This window comes from Varroa destructor, unplaced genomic scaffold (assembly GCF_002443255.2).
Source record: "Varroa destructor unplaced genomic scaffold, Vdes_3.0 BEIS01000004.1, whole genome shotgun sequence".
In the NCBI taxonomy this organism is placed as follows: Eukaryota; Metazoa; Arthropoda; class Arachnida; order Mesostigmata; family Varroidae; genus Varroa; species Varroa destructor.
Genome location: NW_019211457.1, coordinates 7456654 through 7464944, shown reverse-complemented (window position 1 = coordinate 7464944; position 8291 = coordinate 7456654). Strand labels below are relative to the sequence as shown.

Below are 8291 nucleotides of genomic sequence, written 5' to 3'. Positions count from 1 at the left end.
TACTGCACCCGTCCTTATGGCATCGCTTACCTGGAATTGAGAGAATGAATATCATGCACCATTATAAGCATTTTATAATCCTACTCCTTACAATGAGATGTGATTTGCAAACAATTTAGTTGTCCTAATGAAAAATGATAAGTTCGTCCACGTTATATTCGTCACGCATCGGTCACGTACGTTCAGCTCGGCTTTAGCAGGGACTCCATTGAAGTTATATTGATAGTTCACTATCGCAAGAAATGGTCGTCTGTGGGTACACGAAACTGAATAAGGCAGGCTGTCGTTCTTTCATTGAATTTCAGCCCGGAACCAGCTGATGCATGAGAAGGACTCAATCAAAAATAGGTTCACTTTTTATTTAGTGCGATTAGTAAAGCTCTTGTAAATGTTCTCACTTCTACATAAAACGAGGAAATATAGACACCTTACCTGTATCGAAGGACACGCAAATGGAAAACCTATTAAGAAATCGGCTCCCAAAGATAAAACTTTTACATGCTACAATTGTTCTATATCAAGTCATAGAAAATAGCATAGCTGCGTTCAAGCATATCAAACAACATGGACTGAATAGAGCGAAAATAAAATTTACATCGGCGACATCAAAGACATCAGCTAGGTGAGTAATATTTTTATCCTTTTATTTGTTATTATACAGTTTGCCCCCATGGCAGAAGTCTGTAAGTTCAAGAAAACTACAGCGCCCGAGTAATTTTGGAATAATTATTTCGTCAATCCGCCTGGAACTCTAGGGAGATTCCTGCGAGAACATTTATTTTACAATCGTGAAATTTATCTACTCTTTTGAAATTTATTCTGGCTTTTATAAGAGCGCGTCCAAACCGTAAGCATTCACATTATCAGTTCCGGCTCCATTTTCAATGTCTAACGCAATTTATATAATACTTTAAAGGACACAATGCTCTTCAAGTTCAATTCAATGATATCAGACGCTCGACATATGAATCAGCGGCCAAAAATAGCGGGAATAACGAGTTAAGGCTTGTTGGTGTTTCCGGTAACAACTGGTGCTCGGGAGAAACGCCGGTAACTTCTTGCGTCGTCGTTCTGTATCTTATATTCCATATTATAATATTTAGTGATATCACAATATCTCTTGTAGAAAATTGGCGACGTAAGGGTTACATTCATTAGGATTCTCCTCACGGAAGAAGTGCTTTCCCTAGCTTCTATTCGGATTCGCTGTTAATAGAGGTTGTTTGCAAAAGGCTGGTGCCTTTCAGGTGCTTATTTATTGTATTTCAGTTTTCTGCTTCATTGAGCCAGTTGTGTATCTTGCAGGGCAAACATAGGACTGATGCAGCGAATCGAACAAGGAGCACCTCAACACAGCCAGCTTATCTTTTCAGTTTGTTCATTGTATTTTGATATACTCCGATTGTTCTTGCCTAACGATCTGGATATCCATTGGGAATTTTGCCACCCACACTGGATTTGGCCCGCTCCTATGCTTGTGGGACGCGAATACTTTTCACCAGTCATCATATCGTTGCTTTTGACCCCTGTTCAAAAGGTAATACTGTTCTGTTATAAACCTTTTAGCGCTCTCCTTTGTTGCACATATACACTGAAAATGTTATCTTAAAGATAGATGTTTTGAGCTTCATATTTACTACTAGTGCCTTTACAATAAGCATTATTGATTGAGACAACTGCCATAAGCTTCCAGCAAACAACGAGCCGTGTCACTCGATTACTCGATCTTACATCCGCCAATCACCGTATCCTGACTACCTAGCGTCTTTTTAGGTTCAGTTTACAAAAACGTCGCCACTATACCATCACAGGGATATCAATATCAATTTTAATCAGCTTCCAATGGCTCTTTACGTATACTGAACATCGGTCTCATAATCGGACCTGGGCTCAAATTGGGTTCATGCAGCCCATGTTCTCGTAATCTTTGACAACACGACTAGGAGCGTTCCAATATTGGTTTCAAAAATCAGCGATAAAAGGCCATTTGCTCTTGATGTTTACTAAAATGTATAATACGCGCGTATTTTGCGCGTACCGCAAAGTTGTTACCAGAGTTTCCCTATGTAAAATACAACACTTCGGAGTAGTCATTTAATCACCTGTTGTAAGCTAGAGTGTCATAGATCTACACTCGTTACAGGTATGCATGAACTTTTCTGTTACAGATTCATTGCATAGGATTACGTAAACTATTAGTCAAATTATATAGGAGAAAAATATTTTAACAAACTTTAATGCCGCGTTTTGGATGACGACGAGTTCCATCACTGCGATTACTCAGCATGTTATGTAGTCATCATATATTAAGATGTTCAGCTGTTATTAAGTGCGACTTCGCATAAGGTTGTTCCCTCAGAAAGTATGAAGGACTGAAATTTATTTCGGTTTCGCATTCCTTAAAGCCGAAAGAAATATCTGAGGCCAGCCGGAATCAAGGCGGCGTTGAGACCGCGCGGAACCGGTTAAGCATGTCACTTATATCAAGCCGTCGATACCAGCAGCTAAGCTATTGATGCGACCTGGAATACAATGAAAGCGAAAAGACCTCTTTCAAATTTACGCGCCAATAAAAATTTCTTGTTGGGTAAAGTCAACACACCGAGCTATTACTACAACGGTTCATAGCAATGCCGAAGAAAGGGCGATAACATGACATTCTGAAGACAGAAGCTGGAATGGCTAACGATACCTTTTTTTTTGCGAGGACATATATAGATACGCTTTATATGGACAACGACATTATGTATGGGGAGGAAACGTTACCCATGGCACGCTTTCGAAAGGCGGTGTGCGCATATACTGGTTTACTGTTTGTTTTAGACGGTCGGATTACTCGATCGTAAAATCTGCCAATCATCGTAAAAGCACGGGCGTGCCGTAACACTTTGGAAAAACAGCGAAACTTCGAGTCTTATTTGGTTCAGTGGCCTACTTAATATATATTTGATAGTGGTTTAGTTGAGCGTAGCTTACGACAGTTAACACCTTCTAACGCAAAACAAACCATGTGTCTAATATTCCATTTGGACCATGTGAACTCATGTGCTCCTATGTTTAATATTAGGCAGACACATTATGACTGCATCATAAAAAAGGCGAAGCTTGTTGCCGTGCTGGAAGTACCCGAAATTAGTCTCGGATGATGCTATAACACTTTCACACAGAAATATTATTTAAAAACAAACAAAAAGGTTATTTTTTACTATTGAAAATTGGTAAACATTTTTGCTCACAAAGAGTAACAGGATAACATGTTTCGATATCATCCATCAATTTAAGCTCTATGTAGGAACTACCTCGTCGTACATGCTTTTTTCATGTCTTATATCATAGGACTTGAGTAAATAAGTAACATCTATATCGTTTGAAGTTATAAACACTCCATTAGGATCCTAAATACTCAAATTTCGAAGCGTTTGGATGGAGCGTACGATTCTGTTTGTTTGCGAAACTTCATTCCTTAATTACACTTGCGACAATAAATTTTCATCAAAGAAGCATCATGGTAGGTCATTGCCGTGCCCCGCCGTAGAATTATGCATTGGACACCGACATGTCCGGAAGCAATTGATTTGAACTCAAAGGTTACGCAATACGGTGAAAAAGCCCCCGAGGATAAACGTTCGTTGCCTCGAGCTCCCTCTACAAGTAATATCCGAAGCATTATTAGGAGCCTCGATAGGGTATGTTCTCTGTAACTTCGGGTTTATAGTGACGTCTATGCGAAAGAAGGCATCGACCATAATGCGAGCTGGAGTCGAGCTGATTTGTAAGTTGAGTAGTTCTGAGTACTTTTTCTTACTTATATTTTTCTAATCAATTAATAAACTTTACCATTAATGCTTATTTGATCCCCATACAAAAATGCCTCTTCACGAGACTTTTTATCATGAAAAATCTGAAAAAAAATTTATTTTTTCAAAAGAATATTTCATCTTATTTCCTGTCGTTACTTAGTGTATGTGATCGTGTATATAAAGTGAAATTTCCAGCGTTTGCTATGACAACATCGGACTTGCGAGCTAAAACATTAGCTATGCTTCGACTATCAGCTAGATATCAATTGGTCTCAAAGAAGAAGTATATCGTTATACTTTTATATAAGAACTTGTTTCAATGTTTGGCTCATACTCGATGAATAAGGAGAGGTGATTATGCAATTATATAAAGTAGTAGTTGGTGTAACTTGTCGAAATTTTTGCCCACTTACATCCTAAAGCACTGGGCAAACATGCTTTATATAGAGATGCTTTGGAAAACGCGTTGGTGCCGTATGAACTGTGTTCATGTTGTGAAACGTGTTGGTGCCGTTATCATTTTTCGTCGCAAGCAATACAATTTTTTCGATGTATGATGCTGATTTGTCTTATCATAGAAAATTTTAAATTAATTTAATGTTAAATCTGAAAGAAATGGGTTCGTGTAAATCTTATGCCCAGATTGCAGGTACTCTACTTCGCTACAAATCATTACATAGCTACGGTCACGGCCGTGTCCTAGACACAGATACTGATAGCCGTTTTATCTCCCCTTGCGCGAATACATAGATAAGCTTCGTTAACTGGCCCTTGACTATCATTATGAATCACGTGCTTACACAAACCATTGATCTCCTCAACGAGACACCACCACGTGTTTTTAAGTGTTTCCTTATAATTTATAGAACTTAATAACAATATCACTATATAAACATAACTTTACATTTATTTTCAATAAGTTACAGCTACAGCTGGTAACTCGCTTTAATAACTTGAAGTAAGCTTATCTCAGTAGCATTTGATGTGGCTACACTCATTACTCATATGAAAAATCGTGGTATCATTTCGAGGAAAAATAGGTAACTAGCAAACAAATCAGGTGAGATTTTTTTTATTTCTATCTTTCTGTTAACATTTCTTTAACAGTAGAACTATCTACCTAATACTACACACGTAAGTTCTAATGAAGCCTAGACTAGTTGACTTGGATCGTTCCTTTCTTGCCTCCAGTTTCGAGTATTGGTCCCTCTTAGCGAGCTTCAGTAGCCAGCGGGGAAGTCTCAACAAAAATTTATATATATATATATATATATCTGTGTGGTGAGGAATACAATGAGGGGCTAAGCGGAAAAGGAGATTCCAGGGGACTGGAGGTAGTCGGGTAGCCGAAAGGGAGATACTTAAATGAACTCAGTCAAAAAGGCTGGCTTAGTCTGAAGAGTGCCGACAAGACGTTTCCGATAGTGGCCTCTACTTTCCTGTTGCTGCGTCGGGCTTTCGGTTTCAACCTGCTAATGCTGTTGGCGTTGACGTCACTTCTGCGTTGAGTTACACGTAAATTTAAACAATTTTTATATTGGAATTTCTACGCCATAAATTTACGATGTGTATACTTCACTTTTCATAATCAGCGCCATGTTCCTGACGGGGTTGTGGTCAGATAGAAATTCTAAATATAAAATCCATATGACGATTAACGGTACAGAGAAGATTTTTGCTGCTTTAAGGTTAAAAAAGCCACTGCACAACAGTAACTATTTGCTCAATATGCACGTTTTATGTGGTTTATATGTTTTAAATTGGATTTAGTATCCTTTAACAAAGCGGTTAACAAAAATAAGTACAATTTTATTATTTACCTGCAGTTGCACCAGAATTGAATCACTTTGCCAAAAGAAGAAACATAGGAGAGTATCTCCTCTAAAAACCTAGGAGTAGCCACTTAGCAAGTATTTTAAGCAGTATACTGAATTTCATGTGCCTAGCTACACTATCACTAAATGAGGAATACAAAGTATTTATGTATGCTTAAGGTTACAATGTTGCATAACGGGCCACAAGATGCGGCCAAACAGCTGAGTCCGGGTGAATACTTTTTTTTTTTTTTTTTTTATTTCGAATTCAGTGCCTCACTGGCCCCGGAAGTAAAAAATGATCAACTACAATTATTGATCCTCTCTGAGCTTGATCTACGCGTTCTACACTTTTACCATAAACTTTTTGCCGACGGCGTTTCCGAGTCACAACTCAAACTAGCATTCATTGCGGTGATTCAACATTCTCAGTGCAATAGATGTAAAACCATCTATGCGGTATTTCAGGAGTTCGTCTGTGTGTTTGAAGGGATCTGAGTTCGATCAGCCTGCAATGACAGTGTGAATCGCCGCTCTCTGTCCCTCTCCTAAGATAAGCCTCAACTATTTCTGAGTTTACACGTGGCGTTTACCATTTGATGGGGCAAGTTTAGTCTTGAGCTCAGCTGGAACGTAACCTACAGCCGGGCGACGTGCCTTGTCAGAACCAGCATAGTGACGATACGCACTGTGTCAATGAGGTGCCATCGTTGATGCGCGATCGACAAGCGACAACCGGCGTCGGGGCGACCTTAACAAAGTCGTTCTGCCCCTGACTGAATCGTCGAGCTCTCCGCACACGGCCACGAACGCTAAGATTAAAAAGCAATCATGAGGTATGACGTCACTGATACGTGGTTACGTCTCGCAAGAGGCTGTGGAGAGGTCAGTTTATATAAGACTGTTTACGTGCTAACAGAACGCATATGACACTCGAAGATGCACAAGAGTAACTACGCAGGTTGAAAGACCACATTATATATATATATATATATATATATATATACACACTTAAGTAGATAACATGTTGGATCGAATATCTTTAATGTGGCTTGTGTAGCTTAAATTGAATTGGTAGATAAATATATGTATGACTAAATTTACATAAATGAGTAGATGACACAAAACAAGTGGGAAATCATCTACTTGTTTGAAACTCTATGCAAAATTAAACTCAATCATTTTTCCCTATTCTTGATTCTATGCCAGTACTAAAGAGGGCTCTATAAACGATTGCTAATTGATAGATAAGAAAACTTATTACATAGGTTCTGTTGAAGAATATTGATAGCGAATCAACCTGACCCGTGTCTCAGTCGGAACCGGTCCGGGGTCTCTCCCAGAACAGAACGACATCGTTGATGATTAATGATGGCGCACGATTCCGGCCGATCCCCCGAGATTAATGATGTACGTAATAAAAAAATTTGTCTGTAGGTTCCTGTTACGACTGTCAAGCAGACAAGGACTGTTTGGAGAGGATATATCGAACATTATGAGCGGCTGACGGATTGACATTGGTGCAAATTTGAGTTATAAATTTCAACGCAGTGCGGCGCTAGCGTAGTAGTATAGTAAAATATAGTAAAAATTATAACGAGTTACTATTATATTAGGAGGATTATATTAGTATTCGTCCATGGTCGTCTAGCTAAATGCAAAAAAAAATCGACGAATTACTGTTGTCTGCTCATCCAGATCGAAAAGGCTTTATAGGACTACTAATGTGTTAACGGGGCATTAGTTGTAAGTTACGTGGCTAACGTATTGAATTGCTGGACAGGTAACGTAGGCAACTGAGTGTGGTTCATCAGCAATAATCTATAGGAATTTGTTGATTCATCATAGAGAATAACAGCCCCAAAAGTTGGGCCGGATCAATGGGCCGCTAGGTGTGTCTATCTCTTTCAATAAAAAACGATACTCTTACGTCTAATTACGTAGCAGTTAAATAGCTGACCTTTCATCATACTGAAACGTAAAAGCTTTGCAAGAGCTTACGTAAGTAAAAAGAAATAAGAGTTCAAATAAAACCATAAAGTACAAATAGTAAGGGCTGCAAAATAATCGTCAGTATTTTATGTATTAATATTCATTATCAAATTTGTCTATAGATTTCACAGGTAATTTTTTCATAAGCTTATAACTAACGTAGCCAGCTTCGACTTATATCACTTAAGAATCGTAAACCTTAAACAGTTCATTAACTAAATGAATTTTACCGTATAAATTAAACTATTGCTAAGGTTTACATGTTTGTATCATCATCATCAAGCTCGCCCATTGCTCTAGCGATATGTATCACATTTAAATACCAGCTCTAAGTATCTAGATGGGCGCTCTGCTCCACTGAACCCCATCATTTGCTAATGAAAATAACTCACTTAAATCTAGTGCCATTTTTAAATAGAAAACAACTTATTTATTAGTTTTTACTGTGTCATAGGAAGATATTGAGATGGGCCCAAGTAGCATAATTTCATTAAGATGGGAACTGGTTCGTTTGAATGGTGTTAGTGGTCGATCATTTTCATCGTTAGGCAGCAGTCCATTACATCGTATGCAGGCATGTCATAGACAGTATATGTTAATATTCATTTTTATATACGTATCTATCTACATATCATATTATTATATACATACGTATTACTAAATTTATATAATAATAATATTATAC

At 38.1% G+C, this 8291-nt stretch overlaps 2 long non-coding RNA genes across 2 annotated transcripts in view; one reads left to right on the top strand and one right to left on the bottom strand.

Annotated features, from left to right (window-relative positions):
- Positions 1–623: 623 nt before the first annotated feature.
- The window catches only part of LOC147755793 (uncharacterized), a 9447-nt gene continuing 1779 nt past the window's right edge, over positions 624–8291 (bottom strand). Inside the window, exon 2 of the long non-coding RNA XR_015326337.1 lies at positions 624–6426. This is a non-coding gene — a long non-coding RNA (uncharacterized LOC147755793). The remainder of the gene's footprint in view (positions 6427–8291) is intronic.
- LOC147755792 (uncharacterized) overlaps positions 6271–8291 on the top strand; it is a 3920-nt gene continuing 1899 nt past the window's right edge. Inside the window, exon 1 of the long non-coding RNA XR_015326336.1 lies at positions 6271–6450. This is a non-coding gene — a long non-coding RNA (uncharacterized LOC147755792). The remainder of the gene's footprint in view (positions 6451–8291) is intronic.